The 26,021-nt window shown below is 43.2% G+C and overlaps 2 protein-coding genes, 1 long non-coding RNA gene and 6 other non-coding genes across 9 annotated transcripts in view; all 9 read left to right on the top strand.

The window, feature by feature from the left end:
• Positions 1-26,021, top strand: part of LOC125740338 (uncharacterized) — a 115,180-nt gene that overhangs the window by 74,413 nt on the left and 14,746 nt on the right. The window lies entirely within an intron of this gene.
• On the top strand, positions 3,761-3,833 carry trnar-acg (transfer RNA arginine (anticodon ACG)). The gene has a single exon. It is a non-coding gene; the product is annotated as a tRNA-Arg (tRNA).
• trnae-uuc (transfer RNA glutamic acid (anticodon UUC)) lies at positions 3,950-4,021 on the top strand. The gene has a single exon. It is a non-coding gene; the product is annotated as a tRNA-Glu (tRNA).
• trnar-acg (transfer RNA arginine (anticodon ACG)) lies at positions 5,030-5,102 on the top strand. Its single transcript has one exon. It is a non-coding gene; the product is annotated as a tRNA-Arg (tRNA).
• Positions 6,291-6,363, top strand: trnar-acg (transfer RNA arginine (anticodon ACG)). The gene has a single exon. It is a non-coding gene; the product is annotated as a tRNA-Arg (tRNA).
• On the top strand, positions 6,480-6,551 carry trnae-uuc (transfer RNA glutamic acid (anticodon UUC)). Its single transcript has one exon. It is a non-coding gene; the product is annotated as a tRNA-Glu (tRNA).
• trnae-uuc (transfer RNA glutamic acid (anticodon UUC)) lies at positions 7,751-7,822 on the top strand. Its single transcript has one exon. It is a non-coding gene; the product is annotated as a tRNA-Glu (tRNA).
• Positions 11,710-14,753, top strand: LOC125740354 (uncharacterized). Its single transcript, XR_007397577.1, has 3 exons — positions 11,710-13,283; positions 13,458-14,350; positions 14,731-14,753. It is a non-coding gene; the product is annotated as an uncharacterized LOC125740354 (long non-coding RNA).
• The window catches only part of LOC125740345 (polymeric immunoglobulin receptor-like), a 65,482-nt gene continuing 54,206 nt past the window's right edge, over positions 14,746-26,021 (top strand). The window contains exon 1 of the mRNA XM_049011340.1: positions 14,746-14,857. The gene's annotated coding sequence lies outside the window, so the exon portion shown is untranslated. The remainder of the gene's footprint in view (positions 14,858-26,021) is intronic.

Below are 26,021 nucleotides of genomic sequence, written 5' to 3'. Positions count from 1 at the left end.
TGTTGGATCGAACGTGCCGTCCACGGGCCAGCGCCCGCTTGCCATTTTACTCCATTTGGCACATTCTTTGCTAAAACTCTCTCCCATCTCAGTCTCGACCACATCGCGACACATACGTTTCTTGCCTGGCTTTCGACAACTGCGTTTTCTCATTTGTTTTTCAAATTTTGTCATACCCTCTGGGTCATATGCAGTATCTGGAGCCCATTTGTTTTCTTTGCTATTTGAACTGCCCATGACTTTTCCTATCTGTTCACCAGTTACCCTCAACAATGCACTTCAGGAAATTAAGCAGTTTACTTCGTTGCGAAAGCAGAAGCAAGTTTCTTCGTTGCAATAGAATTTGCGAGAAAGCAAAAGCAAATTCCTTCCTTGCGAGAAAACAAAAGCAAATTCCTTCCTTGCGATAGAGCAAGCTATTTATTATAAACACAAAGCCCTAGCGCTCCTTCGCTAGAGAGCATAAGCAAATATTTTGTTTTTAGCAGGATTGGAGGATAATATAATTAATATTTTATTATGCGCACCAGATACACATTCCAGCAATATAAATTTTGACTTGTGTCTCTGTCCTCATAAATCAGACAAATTTAGTTTGGGCACGGCCACTTGGTCTCCGGCGCTTTTTACACCGGTATCTCTGTCTAATTTTCTGGACACTTATTAATTCGTTTATCTGATATTTTGCACTAGGCACATTCACATTCATCACAACCAGGATATTTACACGCTCCACACATTCACACAATTTCCTCCGGCAGGACATGAATCACTGCGCGGCAGCTACTATCCATTCACTTCCCTGGCAGGACTCAGTCCGCTACCAGGCTGCCCCCGGCAGAGCCGTGTTAGCTGCCCGACGGGACAGTTTCCACACACACAACCTTATTCATACTCCCTCCCTGTCAAAGACCTGTGTCTCTACAGACACCCGTATTTGCTTCCTTGCAAATACCTGTATTCACCTTCCTGTGAATACGAGGATCCTCCTGTGGATCACAATCCACTAGCGCTTTTCCCAAAGTTTGTCAAACAGCACATATAGATACTATATAGACTTAAACATCGACTTGCGATTAAATAAATCAACTTACAATTTTTCCCTTTAATTTTGGTCCGTTGATCGGATTGGGACGTCCAGGCGTTTGTCCGACGAGGATGGGATGCTGAGCCGGATCGAGTAACTTTTTTCCTCGCTCCTTGGCTGACGGTAGCGCTTCACCGCTCCCTTCTAACAGGACACCTCGTTCCTCGCCGTCCGTGCGCTCTGGCTGTTCCCTTTCTCCGATCCCGGACGAGCCCCCAAATCTGTGGAAGAAATTTCTCGAAGTCCGATGTTTAAGTGTTTGACAGAACTTTATTATTGGATGAGCTCAAAGGGAACAGACACTCAGCAATCATGCGTCTCGTGTTCTGCTCCCCGAACAACAAGTGCATACATTTCTTATAGCCAAAAATGCCGTCATCAGATAGTTCAAAGAAAAGGATCAGGTGTCTGTAGACACCCGGCACTTCTGCTTATTGAGGCTTACTTATCAGCACAGAAATTCCTCTGCAGTTTCATACTGAGTCGAGTTAAATTTATCCAATTACCCAATTACTTTTATCTCACTTCCAGGTCATGCTGACCCGGGCCCTTGCTGAGCAAGCTACATTATGGCAAACGTTAGTTCCTTCATAGAAAATAGAAATCCCTTTACTTACAGTAAGCAAGCTTGCATTAGTACATTGTGCTTGATACATCAGACTGATTCAAGTGAGGTTATATTGTTTCAATCATTATAGGTAAATCAACAACACATTATAAACTAAATTGTTAATTACTGATTAGGTAATGCATTTTGCATAATCGTCTATATTCCATTATTGATTACTGATTAGCATAATCAAGAATTTTCTACCACACAGCCAAAAAGAAAACACCAAGAATACGAGAGATTTTGCTCAAATTTAGCAGTTTTTCGGCCATAAATGTGTGCATTGTCTAGGATGCTGGATGCGAAGCCAAAACCGTCACCGATGCGAAGGGAATGTCCGTGCTGCAACACCAGCGTGTCAGAGGGGCGGGCGGGTCCTTGTTTCACTGGCCAACCACACGGGGCCAGTCGCCTCGCTTGGCCAATCGGTCGAGACCGTTGTAAAACATTTAGTTGAAACACTTCTTCAACTGGCCAATAGGGGGCTGAAACATTTGTTGCACTAAAGCCGAAAGGAAGCTGGCAAAAGGAACATAGATGACAGACAGATGTGGGAAGCATTCTGGATTTTCAGACTGTAGCATTTACTTTTAGTTGATTTTCCATCCGTCATTCTCATAAGCATTATTGCTACTTAAAAAGATGAAATTTCTTGTGACATTATTTGATACTGAGAGGAAGAATCTGTTTTTAAGAAATACTTGAAAGTCATCTGAAGTGTGAAATCGACACAAGAAAGATCTGGATGCAAATGCATTAAATCCTTTTCTCTTTGTGTTACTTGTTTGTGCTTCTTTGCTGTTGGCCAGTGGCGCAATGGATAACGTGTCAGACTACAGATCAGAAGATTCTAGGTTCGACTCCTGGCTGGCTCGGCCATTTCTTTCCTTTACTCTAATGCCTTCTGCTTTAGCCGCTCCATGCTACCAACGTCTTGGCTTCCTCGCATCAGCTGCAGACAGGGAGCTCACAAGAGGCAGGCTGCATGGTGTCCCATATGGTCTAGCGGTTAGGATTCCTGGTTTTTGCCCGGGTTGGACTCCCGGTATGGGAATTGTACTTATCGTTGTCTTCAGCCTTGCAACTAATCGTGTCCCTGTGCTAAGGCAGCAAAAATGCTCTTCCTGGGAAGTCAAACAATCTTGCTGGAAATACTGACCAGTCATTACATACAACTCAGGTGGAGCTGTCACCTTGCACGTGATTTTGCCATACTTTGGTGTCACAATATTTATTACATTTTTAGTATTTTTAAGCCAAGCTAAAGAATAATCTCAGCGCCGATTTCCACCAGTCGTAGGTTGTGGTGCCGTGCCAGGTTACCCCTGAAAAACACTGTCCCCGACAATTCAGATCAGACACACAAAATGAAATTAATTACTTGAGAAAATGAACATTTACCATAAAATAACTTTTGTTGGTTACAAAATGCAATTTGTACAGAAAAAAATATCTTACCCGTGGTGAAACAGCCAAAAAGAAAACACCAAGAATACGAGAGATTTTGCTCAAATTTAGCAGTTTTTCGGCCATAAATGTGTGCATTGTCTAGGATGCTGGATGCAAAGCCAAAAACGTCACTGATGCGAAGGGAATGTCCGTGCTGCAACACCAGCGTGTCAGCTGGGCGTGCGGGTCCTTGTTTCACTGGCCAACCACACAGGGCCAGTCGCCTCGCTTGGCCAATCGGTCGAGACCGTTGTAAAACATTTAGTTGAAACACTTCTTCAACTGGCCAATAGGGGGCTGAAACATTTGTTGCACTAAAGCCGAAAGGAGGCTGGAAAAAGGAACATAGATGACAGAGAGATGTGGGAAGCATTCCGTATTTTCAGACTGTAGGATATACTTTTAGTTGATTTTCCATCCGTCATTCTCATAAGCATTATTGCTACTTAAAAAGATGAAATTTCTTGTGACATTATTTGATACTGAGAGGAAGAATCTGTTTTTAAGAAATACTTGAAAGTCATCTGAAGTGTGAAATCGACAAAAGAAAGATCTGGATGCAAATGCATTTAATCCTTTTCTCTTTGTGTTATTTGTTTGTCCTTCTATACTGTGGGCCAGTGGCGCAATGGATAACGTGTCTGACTACGGATCAGAAGATTCTAGGTTCGACTCCTGGCTGGCTCAGCCATTTCTTTCCTTTACTCTAATGCCTTCTGCTTTAGCCGCTCCATGCTACCAACGTCTTGGCTTCCTCGCATCAGCTGCAGACAGGGAGCTCACAAGAGGCAGGCTGCATGGTGTCCCATATGGTCTAGCGGTTAGGATTCCTGGTTTTCACCCAGGCGGCCCGGGTTCGACTCCCGGTATGGGAATTGTACTTATCTTTGTCTGCAGCATTGCAACTAATCTTGTCCTTGTGCCAAGGCAGCAAAAATGCTCTTCCTGGGAAGTCTAACAATCTTGCTGGAAATACTGACCAGCCATTACATACAACTCAGGTGGAGCTGTCACCTTGCGCGTGATTTTGCCATACTTTGGTGTCACAATATTTATTACATTTTTATTATATTCAAGCCAAGCTAAAGAATAATCTCAACGCCGATTTCCTCCAGTCGTAGGTTGTGGTGCCGTGCCAGGTTACCCCTGAAAAACACTCTCCCTGACAATTCAGATCAGACACACAAAATGAAATGAATTACTTGAGAAAATGAACTTTTAACATAAAATAACTTTTGTTGGTTACGAAATGCAATTCGTACAGAAAAAAAATATCTTACCCATGGTGAAACAGTCAAAAAGAAAACACAAAAAATACGAGACATTTTGCTCAAATTTAGCAGTTTTTCGGCCATAAATGTGTGCATTGTCTAGGATGCTGGATGCGAAGCGAAAACCGTCACCGATGCGAAGGGAATGTCCGTGCTGTAACACCAGCGCGTCAGCGGGGCGGGCGGGTCCTTGTTTCACTGGCCAACCACACGGGGCCAGTCGCCTCGCTTGGCCAATCGGTCGAGACCGTTGTAAAACATTTAGTTGAAACACTTCTTCAACTGGCCAATAGAGGGCTGAAACATTTGTTGCACTAAAGCCGAAAGGAGGCTGGCAAAAGGAACATAGATGACAGACAGATGTGGGAAGCATTCCGTATTTTCAGACTGTAGCATATACTTTTAGTTGATTTTCCATCCGTCATTCTCATAAGCATTATTGCTACTTAAAAAGATGAAATTTCTTGTGACATTATTTGATACTGAGGAAGAATCTGTTTTTAAGAAATACTTGAAAGTCATCTGAAGTGTGAAATCGACACAAGAAAGATCTGGATGAAAATGCATTTAATCCTTTTCTCTTTGTGTTACTTGTTTGTCCTTCTCTGCTGTGGGCCAGTGGCGCAATGGATAACGTGTCTGACTACGGATCAGAAGATTCTAGGTTCGACTCCTGGCTGGTTCGGCCATTTCTTTCCTTTACTCTAATGCCTTCTGCTTTAGCCGCTCCATGCTACCAACATTTTGGCTTCCTCGCATCAGCTGCAGACAGGGAGCTCACAAGAGGCAGGCTGCATGGTGTCCCATATGGTCTAGCGGTTAGGATTCCTGGTTTTCGCCCGGGTTGGACTCCCGGTATGGGAATTGTACTTATCGTTGTCTTCAGGCTTGCAACTAATCGTGTCCCTGTGCAAAGGCAGCAAAAATGCTCTTCCTGGGAAGTCTAACAATCTTGCTGGAAATACTGACCAGTCATTACATACAACTCAGGTGGAGCTGTCACCTTGCACGTGATTTTGCCATACTTTGGTGTCACAATATTTATTACATTTTTAGTATTTTTAAGCCAAGCTAAAGAATAATCTCAGCGCCGATTTCCACCAGTCGTAGGTTGTGGTGCCGTGCCAGGTTACCCCTGAAAAACACTGTCCCCGACAATTCAGATCAGACACACAAAATGAAATGAATTACTTGAGAAAATGAACATTTACCATAAAATAACTTTTGTTGGTTACGAAATGCAATTTGTACAGAAAAAAATATCTTACCCGTGGTGAAACAGCCAAAAAGAAAACACCAAGAATACGAGAGATTTTGCTCAAATTTAGCAGTTTTTCGGCCATAAATGTGTGCATTGTCTAGGATGCTGGATGCGAAGCCAAAAACGTCACCGATGCGAAGGGAATGTCCGTGCTACAACACCAGCGTGTCAGCGGGGCGGGCGGGTCCTTGTTTCACTGGCCAACCACACGGGGCCAGTCGCGTCGCTTGGCCAATCGGTCGAGACCGTTGTAAAACATTTAGTTGAAACACTTCTTCAACTGGCCAACAGAGGGCTGAAACATTTGTTGCACTAAAGCCGAAAGGAGGCTGGAAAAAGGAACATAGATGACAGACAGATTTGGGAAGCATTCCGTATTTTCAGACTGTAGCATTTACTTTTACTTGATTTTCCATCCGTCATTCTCATAAGCATTATTGCTACTTAAAAAGATGAAATTTCTTGTGACATTATTTGATACTGAGAGGAAGAATCTGTTTTTAAGAAATACTTGAAAGTCATCTGAAGTGTGAAATCGACACAAGAAAGATCTGGATGCAAATGCATTTAATCCTTTTCTCTTTGTGTTACTTGTTTGTCCTTCTCTGCTGTGGGCCAGTGGCGCAATGGATAACGCGTCTGACTACGGATCAGAAGATTCTAGGTTCGACTCCTGGCTGGTTCGGCCATTTCTTTCCTTTACTCCAATGCCTTCTGCTTTAGCCGCTCCATGCTACCAACGTCTTGGCTTCCTCGCATCAGCTGCAGACAGGGAGCTCACAAGAGGCAGGCTGCATGGTGTCCCATATGGTCTAGCGGTTAGGATTCCTGGTTTTCACCCAGGCGGCCCGGGTTCGACTCCCGGTATGGGAATTGTACTTATCGTTGTCTGCAGCATTGCAACTAATCGTGTCCTTGAGCCAAGGCAGCAAAAATGCTCTTCCTGGGAAGTCTAACAATCTTGCTGGAAATACTGACCAGTCATTACATACAACTCAGGTGGAGCTGTCACTTTGCACGTGATTTTGCCATACTTTGGTGTCACAATATTTATTAAATTTTTATTATTTTTAAGCCAAGCTAAAGAATAATCTCAGCGCAGATTTCCTCCAGTCGTAAGTAGTGGTGCCGTGCCAGGTTACCCCTGAAAAACACTGTCCCCGACACTTCAGATCAGACACACAAAATGAAATGAATTACTTGAGAAAATGAACTTTTACCATAAAATAACTTTTGTTGGTTACGAAATGCAATTAGTACAGAAAAAAAATATCTTACCCGTGGTGAAACAGTCAAAAAGAAAACACCAAAAATACGAGAGGTTTTGCTCAAATTACGCAGTTTTTCGGCCATAAATGTGTGCATTGTCTAGGATGCTGGATGCGAAGCCAAAACCGTCACCGATGCGAAGAGAATGTCCGTGCTGCAACACCAGCGCGTCTGCGGGGCGGGCGGGTCCTTGTTTCACTGGCCAAACACACGGGGCCAGTCGCCTCGCTTGGCCAATTGGTCGAGACCGTTGTAAAACATTTAGTTGAAACACTTCTTCAACTGGCCAATAGGGGGCTGAAACATTTGTTGCACTAAAGCCGAAAGGAGGCTGGAAAAAGGAACATAGATGACAGACAGATTTGGGAAGCATTCCGTATTTTCAGACTGTAGCATTTACTTTTAGTTGATTTTCCATCTGTCATTCTCATAAGCATTATTGCTACTTAAAAAGATTAAATTTCTTGTGACATTATTTGATAGTGAGAGGAAGAATCTGTTTTTAAGAAATACTTGAAAGTCATCTGAAGTGTGAAATCGACACAAGAAAGATCTGGATGCAAATGCATTTAATCCTTTTCTCTTTGCGTTACTTGTTTGTCCTTCCATGCTGTGGGCCAGTGGCGCAATGAATAACGTGTCTGACTACGGATCAGAAGATTCTAGGTTCGACTCCTGGCTGGCTCGGACATTTCTTTCCTTTACTCTAATGCCTTCTGCTTTAGCTGCTCCATGCTACCAACGTCTTGGCTTCCTCGCATCAGCTGCAGACAGGGAGCTCACAAGAGGCAGGCTGCATGGTGTCCCATATGGTCTAGCGATTAGGATTCCTGGTTTTCACCCAGGCGGCCCGGGTTTGACTCCCGGTATGGGAATTATACTTATCGTTGACTGCACCCCTGCAACTGATCTTTATAACTTTTTTTGGTTACGAAATGCAATTTATACGGAAAAAAAATATCTTACCCGTGTTGAAACAGCCAAATGCAAATGCGTTTAATCCTTTTCTCTTTGTGTCACTTGTTGAGCCCCGCACTGGACAGAACCGGGACAGTGCAGAGATTATGATAAGGCATATTTGCAAAGTGTTATGTATTTTCCAAGTCCTTCACAGATTTTGTTTTAGTTGATTTTCTATTGATTGTTTTTATATTAATGATTTCGGTTATACCTTGAAGATAAGTCTTACTCCTAGTACGGTTTCCTTCTGTTTCAGTGATGTGTGCATCATAATTATGACAGGGATAGGACATGAGTCTAATTTTTCCTGAACAGGTCAGGAATTATCAATATATTGCAAAGCATTTTTAGAGAAATCACTGCTAAATATGGTCTTTGAGGAAATCAAGCATTTGTAGTCAATTATGTAATAAGAGAGACAGGGGAAGAAGGGGGTTATTCCATGAAGCTGGTGTTCTCAGTTAGCTGGATTTACTTAATATGTGCATGTGTACAGCAGAGGGACATGCGTGTGTGCAGCACAGGGACATGCGTGTGTGCAGCACAGGGACATGCGTGTGTGCAGCACAGGGACATGCATGTGTGTGCAGCACAGGGACATGCGTGTGTGCAGCACAGGGACATGCGTGTGTGTGCAGCACAGGGACATGTGTGTGTGCAGAACAGGGACATGTGTGTGTGCAGCACAGGGACATGCGTGTGTGTACAGCAGAGGGACATGTGTGTGTGCAGCACAGGGACATGCGTGTGTGTACAGCAGAGGGACATGCGTGTGTGCAGCACAGGGACATGCGTGTGTGCAGCACAGGGACATGCGTGTGTGTGCAGCACAGGGACATGCGCGTGTGTGCAGCACAGGGACATGCGTGTGTGTGCAGCACAGGGACATGCGTGTGTGTGCAGCACAGGGACATGCGTGTGTGCAGCACAGGGACATGCGTGTGTGCAGCACAGGGACATGCGTGTGTACAGCACAGGGACATGCGTGTGTATAGCACAGGGACATGTGTGTGTATAGCACAGGGACATGTGTGTGTGCAGAACAGGGACATGTGTGTGTGCAGAACAGGCACATGCGTGTGTGCAGAACAGGCACATGCGTGTGTACAGCACAGGGACATGCGTGTGTACAGCACAGGGACATGCGTGTGTGCAGCACAGGGACATGCATGTGTACAGCACAGGGACATGCGTGTGTGTGCAGAACAGGGACATGCGTGTGTACAGCACAGGGACATGTGTGTGTACAGCACAGGGACATGTGTGTGTGCAGAACAGGGACATGCGTGTGTACAGCACAGGGACATGTGTGTGTACAGCACAGGGACATGCGTGTGTGCAGCACAGGGACATGCGTGTGTATAGCACAGGGACATGTGTGTGTGCAGAACAGGGACATGCGTGTGTGCAGAACAGGGACATGCGTGTGTACAGCAGAGGAATATGCGTGTGTGCAGCAGAGGGACATGCGTGTGTGCAGCACAGGGACATGCGTGTGTGCAGCACAGGGACATGCGTGTGTGTACAGCAGAGGGACATGCGTGTGTGCAGAACAGGGACATGCGTGTGTGTGCAGAACAGGGACATGCGTGTGTGCAGCACAGGAGTATCTTCATGTTGTTCAAATTTTATATTCGTTACTAGAACAGCCAGAATCAGAGAGAAAAAATACATTTCTATTCGCCACATGCTGTATTAGTGTTACTGCACTAGCTAGGATCTTAATCATTCAGGAGTTGGATTAAACCATTACAGACCTGTTACATCAGTAAAAAAATACAAATTTATGTTTTCATAGGTATTCAAGATAATTTCATTAATCGTCTCGCTTGTGATAAGCAACAAAATGCCGACTACAGGTCACTCAGTTATTCAAAATGATCTAAGTTACAGGTTATTTAGTTATAGGCCCGCCTCACCTCCGATGGATCAGTCAACGGTAGGGTTTCAGCACGTGCAATGCGCGTCCACGCGAATCAACTCAGGGCCAGAATAAAATAAGGTGGTGTGGGGGACAGATGATCGGCGCACCCTGAATGGCAAGGCTTTTTCAGCTAACCATCTTCTAAACACGGGGACCAGCAGCTCCTTAAACAAGAAAACAAACGTTAACAGCGAGGTATAACAGGCCCCAACTTGTTTTAAACTTTTGCTGCGCAACATCTTCATAGCGCCAGGGAGGATAAGTGGCTACTCAGCGGGGGGGTATGCGGGGAATTACTTTTAACACTTCGGATACAAAGCCAGGGATGGAATTAATCGGAAAAACTACTATTAAAACAAGGTAAGCCAGCTTACAAAACAGCGGATTTTACTTTTTATTCCAAATAAAACGTGGGGTTACCAACTTCAGCCAGGTGGCTGGAGTGAGGTTTTCAGTTCCAGTTGTCTGCACACAAATGTAACAGTTCTTACCTTGTAAATAGTCTGTATTTAACCGTGGAAATTCCCATTTGACGTAGCAAATTTTTGGTTTATAATGGAACATTACCAGTTGGCCGTAAGATTTCCTGCGTGAATCTGAATGCGTGAGTGTAATGCCAGATGCTTGAGATTTGGCAACCCTGAAAACGTAAATTTTTTTATTTCACCTGAGTTGATTTATATAACAAATAACATCACTTTATACAGTTGTTAAAAAGCAGAAACTTCAACGAACATGAAAGCACCAATAAACTACGTCTTCAAATATCCATCCATTTTCCAAACAGCTTATCTTACTGGGTCGCGGGGGTCCGGAGCCTATCCCGGAAGCAATGGACACGAGGCAGAGAACAACCCTGGATAGGGGGCCAGCCCATCGCAGGGCACACTCACACACCATTCACACACACGCATGCGCACCCACGGGCAATTTAGAAACTCCAATTAGCCACGGAAACCCCAAGACGACATGGGGAGAACATGCAAATTCCACACACATGCGACCCAGGAGGACACGAACCCGGGTCCCAGAGGTGTGAGGCAACACTGCTAACCACCATGCCGCCTCCATCTTCAAATATTTATTTAAATATTTCTGTTTTAATATTCAGAGAGAACAGGCCTGGTGGCATTATAGCCTACGCATTTTGAAGTGATTTAATTTTGCACTAATGGCACTAGAGATTTTACAGTTCTCAGTTTCTGGGGTAAACAAACACAAGTTTGTGTTTCAAATAGGAGAGAAATCTGTGTATTTGTTTACTGCACAGTCAGACCTTAATACCATCCGTTAACATTGCTTTCATTTCATCTTGGTGAATATAGTGCAACCACCCATCCATTTTCCAAACCGCTTATCCTAATGGGTCGCGGGGGGTCCGGAGCATATGGTGAATATAGTGACTTTCAGAAATCGAAGGGGAACTTTAAACATTATACTTAGCACTTTTAATTTTAGACGACTAAATCAACTGAAGTTTTAGTTCACTGTAATTATGATATTTAGTCAACTAAAAGTAAAATTATGATTGACACTAAATGAGAAAATTAGCAAAACTTTTCAGGAAGAGTTTTATGTTTTCTCATTTAAGGCATATTGGAAACTACCAGGCTGCAGACGTGAAAACCTGCCTTTGCCATACCGGGAGCGGAACCCGGCCCGCCAGGCTACAGGGATGTCTACTTTCGTCAGCTGGCTGACATGCGATTTTCATTGCGGATAAATCTGCACAATGCTTTACATGCATGTAAGAGTTTTATTACCTTGTAAACAGTCTGTTGGGTTTGAAAACTGCCCCAGTGCTTTTGATGTAGCTAATTTGGGGCTTAAAGTGGAAGAATATATATTTACCATAACACTACTTGCAACAGCATGAAAGTCGGAAAGCGTGAGTGTCACGCCAAATGCGTGCAAGGTCGCCACCCTGTGGATGAATCGGGAATCGCTGGACCGTATGGAAGCTCCGCGCCTCTAAACACGTGACCCAAAGAGGAAACAATAGAAACGCCTTATCGCGCCTCCGGTCGGACGATCTTCGGCTTTAAGTCAAACAATCGTTTCACCTGTAACGGCTCACCATTGGCCTGCACCGCTGAAATGTTTCAGGACTGTCCCGCGCGCGATAGGGGTGATAGGCACAATAATGCTTCAAATCAATTTGCATCCAATTTAGCCAGGGTCTCTGCGATGAACGCAGGACCGTTGTCTGTGGTGATTTTAGATGGAATGCCCCATCGCAGAATCACCTCCTTTAGCAGACATTTAGCCACGCTCAGAGCATCAGGGCGACGGCAAGAGAATGCCTCCACCCATCTGGAAAACAGATCTACAATCACCAAGCAATACTTATATCCCCTGCACGGCGTTAGCTCAATGAAATCCATCTGCAGGTGATCGAATGGGCTTTGGGGACTCGGGGTCACTGCAGGGTCGGTTGGAGTGCCCTTTCCCACACTGAATTTCATGCACACCATACACTTACCGGAGAATTGGGCAGCAGCTGCGGCAAACCCAGGGGCATGCCACACCCGAGTCAGCTGCCACCATCCCGACACGAGACACATGATCCAGGCTGTGAGGGACCAAGCAGTAACGTAATTAAAGAAACAGAGCTTTATTGACCCCCGAAATGCAAACAATAACAAACTCAAAACCTTAATAACTGGGCCCATAAAAGAGGCCAACAAAAACAAACATGGCATAATTTTACAAAGCAAAACAGTAACTGAAGCAAACTGACCTTTCTAGTATGGTAACATGAGGGAACATATATAGCGGTTTGGCCAAACCAATTAACACACAAAAGGGATAAAACAAATAAGCACTACATACAACTAAACAAAGCAAAACACAGCTAAACCCCAACTCCCCCCTCTTGCCATGGCAGCACATGGTTCACTCCTACTCCAGGGGTTGTCTTTTGAGACACCTCCGCCCTCAGCCACACCTTTACGCTGAATAAAAGACCATCCCCTACAAACAAAGTAACTACAAACCAAAGAGATTAAACAATCACTGCACACAACCCTACAATATCAAAATATATATACACACACGCACTACACCTAACACCAAAGACAAAACACAACTAAAACCTATGAATTACTACTGTAAAGCAATTTAATTAGAAAATGCATACAAATACTGAACTAAGTTCTTACTGTGTGGCTGTAGCCATCACAAGGCCATGAACGGCTTTCTCCATCCCTGGATACACAGATCTCTTCATCCGCGTAGCTCACCCTCCGTTGCACCTGTTTGAATCAAAAGGAAGGTGGGCGGAGTCAGGGAAGAGGCGTTCATCCTGGCCAGGAGTCATGGCAACGAGGAGGGTAGGCGGAGTCATGACAGAGGCGCTCACCCTGGCCAGGAGCCATGGCAACGAGGAGGGTAGGCGGAGTCATGACAGAGGCGCTCACCCTGGCCAGGAGCCATGGCAACGAGGAGGGTAGGTGGAGTCATGACAGAGGCGCTCACCCTGGCCAGGAGCCATGGCAACGAGGAGGGTAGGTGGAGTCATGACAGAGGCGCTCACCCTGGCCAGGAGCCATGGCAACGAGGAGGGTAGGCGGAGTCATGACAGAGGCGCTCACCCTGGCCAGGAGTCATGGCAACGAGGAGGGTAGGCGGAGTCATGACAGAGGCGCTCACCCTGGCCAGGAGCCATAGCAGCAGGGGAGTTGGGTGGATCTGTGACACTCACCCTCACATCCTGTAGGACGACATTTCTGCTTTTCAGAATGAGTGTCTGTCTGAAATTATCTTCTACATCATGCTAATGATTTAGCTGCTCTATGCTCATCTGCAAGAGAAAAATGAGGATATAGCAGTTCAGAAAAAAACTAGACTTATTTGCTTCATTTGCTTGTATTTTAAACTCTGTGAGCAGGAATGATTCACCATAAAGACCAACAATCAATTATTTTACTATGAAATTATGTTTCTAAAATTATAAGATTCCAAATATTTATTCCTGGTAGCAGCAGGACAAAGGCTTTGATGCTCAAACTGTTTTATTTTTTACAGACAACAAATACACAGAAAATGTATCCCTGCACAAACAAGCTCTCTCAAAGATGATATCCTTTGATAGAATGTACAGGGGCTCACAGTTCTTCATTTCATGCTTTAACTTTTGAAGTTACCAAAAATACCAGTGACTCACATGTATGACAGGAAACCAAGCAAGATAAAGAACTTTTAAAAATCCGCTTTGGCTGCACCTGCAGTTCATTTAAGAACAATGAGACATCGACAGTAAACAGTGACGGATTTTGATGTCTTACTGTCAGAAGCCCGTCTTCTGTTGGTCTTGCTGTGGTTCATCAATGTCCCTCTGTGTCTTTGATGTATGCTGGAATTAGATAATCTGACTCATACATCTGCCATCCCAGCACTGCTGAGTGCTGGTTTTGAATGTGGCCATAACTGTGTCTGTGTGCAGTTTGCAGGCTTTCTCTGTTCACATGGCATTTCTCCACCTTCCAGTGCCCTGCAATGGACTGACGTGCTGTTGAAGGTTTACCTCACTTTACACTGTGTGCTTCCTGCATTAGGGTCTAGAATCTGTCTTGATCCGATCTAGATTCTACATAATTATTCTAATGATGAAAACAGACGAATCTTTGACGCAACAGGGGGATCAAACAAATATACTTTTCATATAAGCAAAAACATAGTATAAGTACACATCAACACTAATTCATGCATCATCTGTATTCATGCTGATATTTTAATTTCATTAATAAAGGAGTCTATCTTCCAATAGTTTTTCTGCTCAATAGACAAATAATAATAGAATGACATGCTGAAGTGATAAACTTTCAGCCTTGTGGTTTTGTCACTTCCTGTGTAAAGTGTCCACTCCCCCTTCACTCTGCCTGCTGTGTGTGAGAATAGAAACGACAGAGACAGTGAAGGTAGAGAGGATGAGGAAGTGAGTGTCAGTCTCCACAGATCTGGGCTCAGTGACACACACACATGGATCCTCTGATGCTCCTGTTTCTTCTCATTGCTGGGCTCACAGGTGAGTGTCTCTCATTACAGTGGAACTGAGTAGAGATCTCTCTCCTGCTCCTCCCCACACTCTCAGCTACAGGTTGGAGATGATGATGGAGATCTGTTGCTAGTTACATGATGATGTAATTGATGTGTTCTTGGAAATAATGAATACTTTTTCAATTTTAACAAATTTCACATTTTTGCATACAGTGGTTATCACGATGAATCACTTATATGGATCAAATACTTGGGACAGATTAATTCTTGTACAAATATTGTTTTGATAATTTGTCTGTCGTAATCAAGTAGTCAGCTTTCACTGTTCATTTTGGGTCTTTTTTACTGCAGTAGTTATTTTCTTTGTTTACTTTACTTTGATCATCCTACTTTGCCCTGCGGTAACCCATCTGCTTCTGGCTAGCTACTTGAGGCTAGCACAGAAAACAAGACTGGAAAAAGAAAGTCATTTTCTTTCAATAACAAATATAGAATAATCAAAACTTATGATAAACCACCAAAAACAAGGCCACGGAGATGCAGCAGCAAAACTACAGTGAGCGGTTTGAAACAATGTAACATTCTGAAATTTGTGCTGTGTGTTGCGTCGGGGCAGGCAAGCAGGCAATGGAAGCCTTATTGACGAGAGACAGACTCAGGACAGGGAGCATGAGAACGTCAATGACAGACCTAGGGGAGACAGCCTAGCACACAGACTAAATACACAGAACTAAAGGGACGGAAACGCAGAACGGCTGAGAACAATCAGGAATTCACACGAGGATGATAAGGGGGTGTGGCATACAGGAGTATCGTACGAGCAGGTCATGACACTGTGTAAAAAAATTCTATTGAATTGAATATTTTTGAGGGGCGGCATGGTGGTGCAGTGGTTAGCACTGTTGCCTCACACCTCTGGGACCTGGGTTTGAGTCTCCGCCTGGATCACATGTGTGTGGAGTTTGCATGTTCTCCCCATGTCGTCATGGGGTTTCCTCCGGGTACTCCGGTTTCCCCCCACAGTCCAAAAACATGCTGAGGCTAATTGGAGTCGCTAAATTGCCCATAGGTGTGCGTGTGTGAGTGAATGGTGTGTGGGTGTGCCCTGCGATGGGCTGGCCCCCCATCCTGGGTTGTTCCCTGCCTCGTGCCCATTGCTTCCAGGATAGGCTCCGGACCCCCCGCGACCCAATAGGATAAGCGGTTTGGAAAATGGATGGATGGATGGATGGCTGAATATTTATGTACAGTATTATGCTGTATTATAGCATATTCAAATTATGCACAGTTCAGTAATTTAATTTGTACGTTACAGTAATTCGAAAAGCGTTTGAAAGAGCTGTACTGTATTTTGACATCAATAAAATTGTCAATAAAATTCAGTGAATAGCGACTGTACAGCGTCAGTTTTATTACCTTATATTCATGTAAAAATATACAAATCTCAATTAGATGATAATCTTCTTAAGACATAAAGAGAAAACATGTGTTATAATGATAATCCGCTTACAGTATAGTGATCAATTTCGCCCAGAGAGACGTGATCACTATAGGCGGCTTCCACTGTAATTCCAAAAGAAATTATCTTTGTGAAGTGTTTGCAAACTATTTCTTGAACAGTGATATTTAAGACATGACCAATTTATCATGAATCGATTTATTGATATTGTGTAGTATAACATTTATATATTCTGTGTGACGTTGTCATGTCTTCCTTTTAGTGATCAAGCAGTATAAATACTCTGTTAGTGCTCATAAAATGCCCTTGTCTTTTGTACCCTGTGATTTCTGTGAGGGTGACAACTGATCTGACTGGGGTCATTTCAGTTTGCATGGTCTCCCTGTGGTTACGTTGGTTTCCTCTCAGTTCTCTGGTTTCCTCCCACAGTCCAAAGACACGTGGTTCAGGTGAATTGGTGCCTCTAAAAGTGCCCACAGTGAGTGTGTGTGAGTGTTTGCTCTGTGACAGACTGGCATCCTGTCCTGGGTGTTCCCCTGCCTTGTGCCCTGTGCTGCCTCAGATCAGCTCCACGCTCCCTGTACTGTATTGACCCTTTACTGGGTAAGCATGTGGAAGATGGATGGCTGAACTAAAATATTGAACATTTTTTACATATCATTCACAAGTCAAATATCACAGAAATAGGTGTATTTATAAATACAGTCTTAGTGTGGTCATCACACAAAATGATGAGCCCATTCATTCACCTCCCCTGTGCCTTATTACCAGTGATTTAAGGTTCTGGTTTTCCTCTCAGGCCTTCCCACACACTCCCAAACTCAGATAAACAAATGTGACCCTAATCCAAGTATTATACAATCAAAAAAACAGGGTTGGGCCCGTTGGGCATCAGGGCTGGTGTGGTGCTGAGGCGCCGCCCGCCGCATTGTGACACTTGGGTCCCAACTTGAGCTGACCCATCCGGGTAGGCCTGTGGAATGTCTTGTCTCTCTGACAAGATGACCATCTCCCTCTGCTGTCGGGGAAGCATTAGAAACTCTGCATTTCAGTGGTGACATTCTCTAGGGTAGCCAAATCTCTGTAGCTGGATATAACTACTTTTGGTCTGGTCGCTCTGACAGCTGCCATACTCGGAGTAGCTATTGCTGTGGCGGATCGGCTCCTCCCGATGGTGTATGATATCACCCCTTTCAACGACCATATTATGAGACTCAGGCTAAGGCAGTCCTTTGGTGTTTTGTCTGTTGTCTTAGTGTATGCTCTGACTGTGCTGAGAGATGTTATTTTATTTTCTTAATAATAAACTTGAGATCCCATCCCATCCAGGGTGAGCCCTTGCCTTGTGTCCTGTGTAATAGTACAGATGTGACTGTACCGTGTTTCTATAAAGCATGTAAAACTTTACTGTTCATATCCAACCTCTTATTCAGCTCTTTGGTCCAGCTGGCTCTGTATGTAGGACTGAGCTGATCGGTGCTGCTGTTGATTATCAAGGTGGTTTTACTTCAGTCAGAATAGATTCACTGTTTTGTTCTTCAGGTTTAAATGTGATATGTGTGACTGACAGACACACTTGTGTATTATATGTCTGACAGGTGGGAGCAGGTTCTGGATGCTGTACTGAAAGCTGGGACTGGTGTGTTTTATCTGATTTGCACCATCATCGCCATTCAGCTGCACTGGACCTCCTGTAAAAAGAGGGAACCAATCAGAGAGAAGCAGAGGGTCTCCCTGGATCAGAGGAAGCTGGCAGAGGAGATGACCTTCATAGAGCAGAATGAGTCAGAGGAGCTGTAAAATAAATGGTTATGCTAACTGCAGTGAGGCCTCTCTCACTAGGCCCTGCTCAGTCTGTACAGTCATAGCATGTGAGTCAGTTAAACACAGAGGGGTTGATTATTTGCTGGGAACCTGTACAACCACGTATTGGCCACTTATTCACAAGTGCTTTGCTGCCACCTGCTGGTTAATGTTTCATAATAGTTATCTAGTGAAGGTAAGACTGGATTTTATTAAATTGTCTCTTAATTCTGAAAAAATACAGTACTATGCAAACGTCTTGGGCCATCAAAGAAAATGTTTAATGCTATTTATCTGGGTTGTATATATTTGCTCAGAACAAAAACACAATTATCATAAAAATATATGCAAATTAAAAGTAACAATAAAAACTAACAAGAATTTCTTCTTTTCTCCAAAAAGTTACTGATGCCTTCTTGGATCGCTAGATGAACCACGCTTTGGTTCCTAAACCTCTCCTCAGGGGCACCTCAGCAATTCCATGTATTTGTAAAATTTCACCACCAGCTCAATTAATTAATTTAATTATTAAACAAATGTTAATGATGCATTGATTAGCCATAGGAGGTGTGTTAATGGTCAAGTCAAAAATATATGGGTCTATTGGATGGTTGGTGAAAAATACTGTAGTGACTTTAGAAGAGATTTTGAAATGACTGGGCTGCCACACTTTGATGGACAAAATATTATAATTCTAGACGAAGATGAAGATCATTTGAACATCATTTTATTTGACAGCCCAAGACTTTTGCACAGTTTTGTATATGTCTTTTATACTGGTCATTATTTGCTTTAATACATGATTAATAAATTGCTACTTTACAAAACATTTAGTATTTTTCTGAAATTGGTAATTATTAAAAACGAATTTCACAAACTTAAATGGTTTGGGGTTTTTAGGTCACGCCTCCTCGTCAGAGCCCAGCAATCAGGGACTCTTTTAGAGAGTGATGTAATCAGGACCACCCACTTTTCAATCTGCTGTACAAATGCACCAGCTTGTGTCTGCTAACAACAGCCTGTACATATCAGATAAGGAGGAAACAGTATCACATATATATTGGCCAACATCAAATGAAAATGTAACACACGAAAACAGGACCGCCCACTTATCACTCTGCGTAAAATCACACCAGCTTGTCTCAGCTGACAGCAGCCTCACATATCAGCTAAGGAGGAAGACGGCATATCAAAAGTATAAAGAAAGACACCATCAAATGAAAATATCCCTGTGTGATCTATTGGTTTCTGCTTTCACTCCCATTAAATGACAGTAAGTCTAGTTGCTGTCCGTGGTGCTGAAAACCTGGATCAGTAAATTCCAAATGAAACTTCTTTACCTGATTTAACTGTAACTCACTTATTTTGTTGGCAATGATGCTTTGTTGAGTCTAGAAAGGCGCAAAGAGGGTTACAGATAATTTAATTTAAGTAGTTTTACTTAAAAACCAAAAAGATTTGAACAATCAGTTCAACTTTGGACTATAGTGCTTCACAAAAGTAAAATCCATCCAGTTAAATCTCTTTACCCCCAAGTCAAGAAGGAATCAAATGCAGAAGCACATTGTGGGAGATACAAGGTGCAGACACATTAAAAGCACTTTTTTGTGTGAACATTATAAAACAGATTGATACACATTACGCAGTTTGTAACTTTACATCCAGACCTACATCAGTCAGAAAAAGCAGGCGATGACCATCCCATCCAGCAGCTTCATCTCTGATTGTACAGAATCCCTTGTCAGGGTAACTTCTGAAGTCATGACTAAACTAATTTCCAGCTCTGCCTTCAGCTTCATCGGTTAGATTAAATTAGGAACTAAACTAAACTAGGAGGGAAATACAGTCAAGCTACTTAAGTAGCTGAATTTTGTGTATCCACTAGAGGGCAGCCACACATAGATTCCCTTATGAATGGTTCTGATGCTTCAGGAAAGCACTGTACAGAGACCCAGGTATGCCAGTGAGGAACGGATAAAGAGCAGACGGATCCACCAACTAGCTGTAATATGTAGTATTTCAATTGAATTTAAACAAATAAATATAACAGTGTCAGAGTGTCAGATCCATGTGAGTTTTTATGATTGATGAACTTTGAAAGCCTGAATATAACTGAGGAGGCCCACGGACCCCATTATGTGTGAAACACTATTGTGGTGCTGAGAGAAACACAAACAGCTCTCAGTCTGATAGGACTGCTGATAAGACCCACATGAAGTGAATCACCTGACTTTGCCCCCCAGGACACCCCCACCCCTGTCATACAGACACCTTCCTAACGGACCTCTTGATTTGTACTGATCCACAGGTATTAAAAGGACCTACTGCAGTGACATTTTAAAACTGTATAAAACATAATAAAGACTGAAACAAAGGCCTGAGGTCAGACCCTCTGCATGTAGCACACAGTGTTTCTGCAGAGTCTCACACTCACATCCTGTATAACGACATTTCTGCTTTTCAGAATAAGTCTGATTTCACTGCTCTTTGCTCATTTGCAATATGAGGAAGTAACAGTTTAGAAAAGAACTAGACTTATTTGATTAATTTGTTTGTAGCTCTGTGAGCATGAATGATTCACTGTGAAGACCAGCTATCAATAATTTTGCTATAAAATCATGTTTCTAAAATGATAAGGTTCCAGATGTAATTAATATATTTATTCCTGGTAAGAGCAGGACAAAAGCCGCATCAAACTGTTTTCCTTTTTACAGACAAGAAACAGACAGAAAATGCATCAGTGGACAAACAGTTTATGAAAATCAAAGATAGATGGATGATTTTTAAACATTTAAAACACACTAAAAAGGGAGGCAGTGATGTTAAGGAGAGTCAGGAAGTGAGTGGCAGTCTCCACAGATCTGAGGGCAGTGAGACACACATAAGGCTCCTCTGATGCTCCTCTTCATCCTCTTCTTCACTGATGGGCCTCCAGGTGAGGATCACTTACTCTGGGACTCCACCATTCAGCGTAGTTAAGATGAAGATTAATTTTGCACAATATACTTACTACATCTGTATGTTCATATTCATATTGTTCCATGAAGTTTTATCACTTCCCGATAATGGTCTGTGGTGGTAGCATGTTGACTGACTGATTTTAGAATTGACTGCAGTCTTCTTTGTGTCCACTATGTGGCAGCAGTATAAAGGAAATATCTTATTCTGTCACAGCTGCTGGTGTGTGTAAAAATTCACATACTCTGATAACAAGTAATTCTGCCTCCAACTGTTTGTCAGGGACCTGGGCAGGAATGAATTACATGCCGACTGTACATACAACAGAGATGGGCTCCTGGGAGAACTTTGCCAGAAGTTGAAACACGACTTTAAGAATGACACTGATCCAGAAGTGGATAGTTTAGGTCCAGAGAGTAAAAATCCAGTTTTAGATGTTGTTTCAAACAACTAGTTGTGTAAAGTGCCACAGACACAGAGTACTCAGCTGTTTGGTTGAAACTAAATCTTGGTCTGGACTTTTACTTTCTGGACCTGAACTACCCACTGCTGCACTGACCCCCACCTTCTTGGGGGAGGGAGTCAGTCCAGACCAGGTCCCGCCCCCCCAGCTAATAGGCTCCCTGGAATCTGAAGGGTGTTCCAGCTAGACAGTGCTAAGTGATCTGAGTAATGGGGGGAGCACGGTCACAACAGAGGGGGAAGTACCCCCCCCCCCTAGGAAGTAGAAGCGGAGGGTGAGGACAGCTCACTTAATTATCAATCACTGTTTCTCAGTGGTGCTATACTTTGTCTCTCTCGCTGACAGTTTCTTGCTGATGTAGAGCCCTGGGCACTGCTCTTCCTCCTGCTCTTCCTCCCCCCCTGCCCCCAGACACCCTCCCTCCCCCAGTGGCACACACCCCATGGCAGTGCTGCTGGCCTCCTCAGCACATGCAGGGCTGCCCTTATAGGGCCACACATGCCACAGCCAGTCACTGCTGTAAAGGACGACGTTGGTCAGGTGGGCTGTGGTCTGTCAGTAGGTGACACAGAAGACAGCAGAACTCATATCAGCCAATCAGAGAGGAGAAAGTGGGTTTTTCATTGGACTCCTCAATCACAGATAGAGACAGATAAACAATGCAGTTTTGGAGAATCAGGAAGTGAGTGTCAGTCTCCACAGATCTGAGGTCAGTGAGACACACATAAGGCTCCTCTGATGCTCCTCTTCATCCTCTGATGGGCCTCCAGGTGAGAATCACTTACTTCAGGATGGTTATTTCTTCACTTCGTGTTTATAATGACTAACAGCAGATATCCCAGGAAAATGTATAAATTAACTATAACTTGACAGCATGTAGTTCAACCCTTAACTGTGTATGAGCCCTTCAATGGACGGACATCATATGGATTAATGTCGGGTAGGAGGTTATATTCAGAGTACAGGCAGTCGTCAGGTTACAAACCAGATCGGTTCCCAAAGTCAGTCTTTAAGGTGAATTTGTAGGAAAGTCAGAAAAGTAAATGCAGTACATGATAATAATTATCATTATTATTACTGCTATACAGTAAAAAACAAAAATACAGTACTGTACTTCCAGCCAGCAAGCCGCTGAAGCCATGCAATGATTTCAGGAGCGTCACTAATGGCGCGTCTGTTTGTTATTACAAACCATTGTATTTAGCCTGAATTTTTAATATAAGAGGCTTCATGACAGTCCGATCGTAAGTATGAGCTGTCCATAAGTCGGCCTCCTTAACTCGGGGACTGCCTGTAAAGACATCTGGGCTGACTGACTGGTTTTAGAATTGATTGCAATCTTTTATTTGTCCACTATGTGGTAGCAGTACACAGAAATGTTCTAATTCTATTATTACAGCTGCATGATGGACTGACAAAGTCTGCAGATATACTGACATATTGCAGTACCACCATATCTGTACCCGTAATCAAAACAGTGACAGTGAGAAAATCATTTGTGTTTTTATATACTGACACACATTTTTACAATGTGGTCTTATGGACAACATTGACTGCCATATATTACTAATAAGGGGAGGCATGGTGGTGCAGTGGTTAGCATTGTTGCCTCATGCCTCTGGGACCCGGGTTCGAGTCTCCACCTGGGTCACGTGTGTGGAGTTTGCATGTTCTCACCATGTCGTCGTGGGGCTTTCTCTGGGTACTCCGGTTTCCCCCCACGGACCAAAAACATGCTGAGGCTAATTGGAGTTGCTAAATTGCCCATATGTGTGTGTGTGTGCGAGTGAATGGTGTGCGAGTGTGCCCTGCGATAGGCTGGTCCCCCATCCTGGGTTGTTCCCTGCCTTGTGCCCATGGCTTCAGGATAGGCTCCCCGCAACCCAGTAGGATAAGCGGTTTGGAAAATGGATGGATGGATTATTAATACCCCTATTACTGTGTAAACTTTTATATGTAATACAACTTACAAATGTCATGATGTACCAAACAGGACTCAAAGCTGGATGAGAAAAAGCAACAAAGAACCTCAAATAATTTTTCAAATGTTTATTGTTTTACACAAGTAGCAAAGGGGTTCATAATAAAATAAAATATGCTGGCCTATAAAAAAACAAAAATACACAAGAGACAAAATGAAAAGCAAACAAACAGCAGGACATGACAAACTTTCTGTAGTCAATCATTTCTTTAAGAAATCGGTATGGGCACAGAACCTGCTCAGTATTTGGAGGGGAGCGTCTGTAAAAGCACAAAAAAGGAACACGTTCAGCAACGGTCTCTGCAAGGGGATTCAAACCCACACGCTTTAGCGTTCGGACACCTACAAATTGTACAAATGAGAAACTTTAAACATTACAAGCTAACGTTAGCTGGCTCACTGGAGAAGCTCTGCAATAAGGGGAAACGTGTCTAATTTACGCCGTTTAAGCTACCATTGGCTAACTAGGTAACAGCTACCATAATTCCAAAGTTTAACTGAGATGTCAAGAAAATCAGTTACTAGCATACTTGACATTGCAACATTTAGTCCGAGCCATTACAAATATAAACCACATAATAAAATTTGAAATATACACGCCAATACGGTAAATAATAACCTTAACAACACCATATTCGCTGCAGCCTCCCGGATCCTCGTCTTCCGGGTCGTTTGCAGGGTGCGCGTGACGTCAGAGGCAGAGCGTGCAAATGACAGAGAGTGCGCGTGCTGCAGCTCGTACTGACAAGTAGCGACAAACGTAACAAATATTGCGGCAAATGAAATACTTTGGTGTACGGCAGAGGTGCAGAGTTTGCTGGAAATTTTGACGGACTACAGTATCCTGGAACAACTAGATGCAAAACACAAGAAGTCCGAGATATCTGTTGAAATACGGGGCTACCTTCTTATATGTGCAGCGCGATTCAATTGTATTCGCTTACTTGCTTACTGGATAAATCTATGAGGGCTGTGTGTCAATGCACGCAAGACAACCCCAAAATAAGGACAATCATGAGCTCCGATATTCTGTGCAGTAGTGCTGTTCTTCAACACAAAAGACAACGCATGTTGTCTTCAACACAGAAAGTAGCACGGTGATAACGAAAGCGTGTTCAGGCCTGAAAATTTAAGTGCAATGTGTGCGCTGATCTGAGAGGCAGTCATACTAAGCCACAGTGAGTACACCCACAGAGACGATCCTACTGGGCCTCTTGTTTTCGTAATGATCCACAGAAATTAAAAGGACCTTATGCAGTGGCACTTTAAAAACTGTATAATACATAATAAGGACTGAAACAAAGGCCTGAGGATAGACCCTCTGTATGCAGCACAGTCTCACCTCAAGTAACTGAGAATATGTCAGCTACTTTATACTCGTGCATAAGAGAAATATGCAGGACTGCCAATTCTAACGTATGTGGTGTGACACACACTCTCTGACTCTCACATTCATGCAAGAGATTTTTATTTTTATTATTTTTTTACTTTTTTTAATTATACATGCAAGAGATCTTAAGACAAGTCTATATTATTCCATTATGAACCTAAAATTTGCGGCATCAAAAGTGCTGTGGTAGTTTCAAACCATACTGACTACAACTAATGAAGCTACCCTGTGAGCTAAAATGATATTTTGTAAAGACCAACTATCAGTTATTTTTTGTTGCTAAAATAAGATTTCAAATATTCTTAAAATATCTGTTCCTGTAAGCAACAGAACAAAGACAACAATACAATGTTTTCCTTTTAACTGATAAGAAATACACAGAAAATGCATCAGTGGACAAACACACATCGTAAAGATTATAACCTCTGACAGTATGTACTGGCCCTCACTGTTTTCTGCAGTGTCTCTCCCTCTCAGCTCTTCATTTCACACTTTATTTTTGTATCTGCAGAAAATAGCTGTGAGTCACATGAATGACACAGGAAACCAAGCAAACTGAATTAATTTTTTTAAATATTCCCCCTGCACTTGCATGTTCGCCCCCTGTCGGTGTGGGGTTTCCTCTGGGTTCTCCTGTTTCACCCCACAGTCCAAAAACATGCTGAGGTGAGTTGGAGTTACCATATTGTCTGTAGGTGTGCATGTGTGTGAATGGTGTGTTTGCCCTGCAATGGGTTGGTGTCCCATCCTGGGTTATTCCCTGCCTTATGGCCATAGCTTCCCAGATAGGCTGTGGACCCTCGTGACCCTGCACAGGACAAGTGGGTATAGAAGATGGGTGCATGCATGGATAATATTAATGGATATAAACTGGATACTGTCGTTCATGAAGTCTTCTTTACTCCGGCTGAAATTTTAATTTTATTACTGAAGGAGTCTATGCATTGATAGTTTATGTTCTTGAGTAACAGTAATGTTATGACTTGATGAAGCGCTAGACATTCAGCCTTATGATTTTATCACTTCCTGTGTAAAGTGTCCACTCCCCCTTCACTCTGCCTTCTGTGTGTGAGAATAGAAACGACAGAGACAGTGAAGGTACAGAGGATGAGGAAGTGAGTGTCAGTCTCCACAGATC

This window comes from Brienomyrus brachyistius, chromosome 4 (assembly GCF_023856365.1).
Source record: "Brienomyrus brachyistius isolate T26 chromosome 4, BBRACH_0.4, whole genome shotgun sequence".
In the NCBI taxonomy this organism is placed as follows: domain Eukaryota; kingdom Metazoa; phylum Chordata; class Actinopteri; order Osteoglossiformes; family Mormyridae; genus Brienomyrus; species Brienomyrus brachyistius.
Note: the sequence above shows the minus strand (reverse complement) of the source record. Positions and strands in the feature narration are given on the sequence as shown.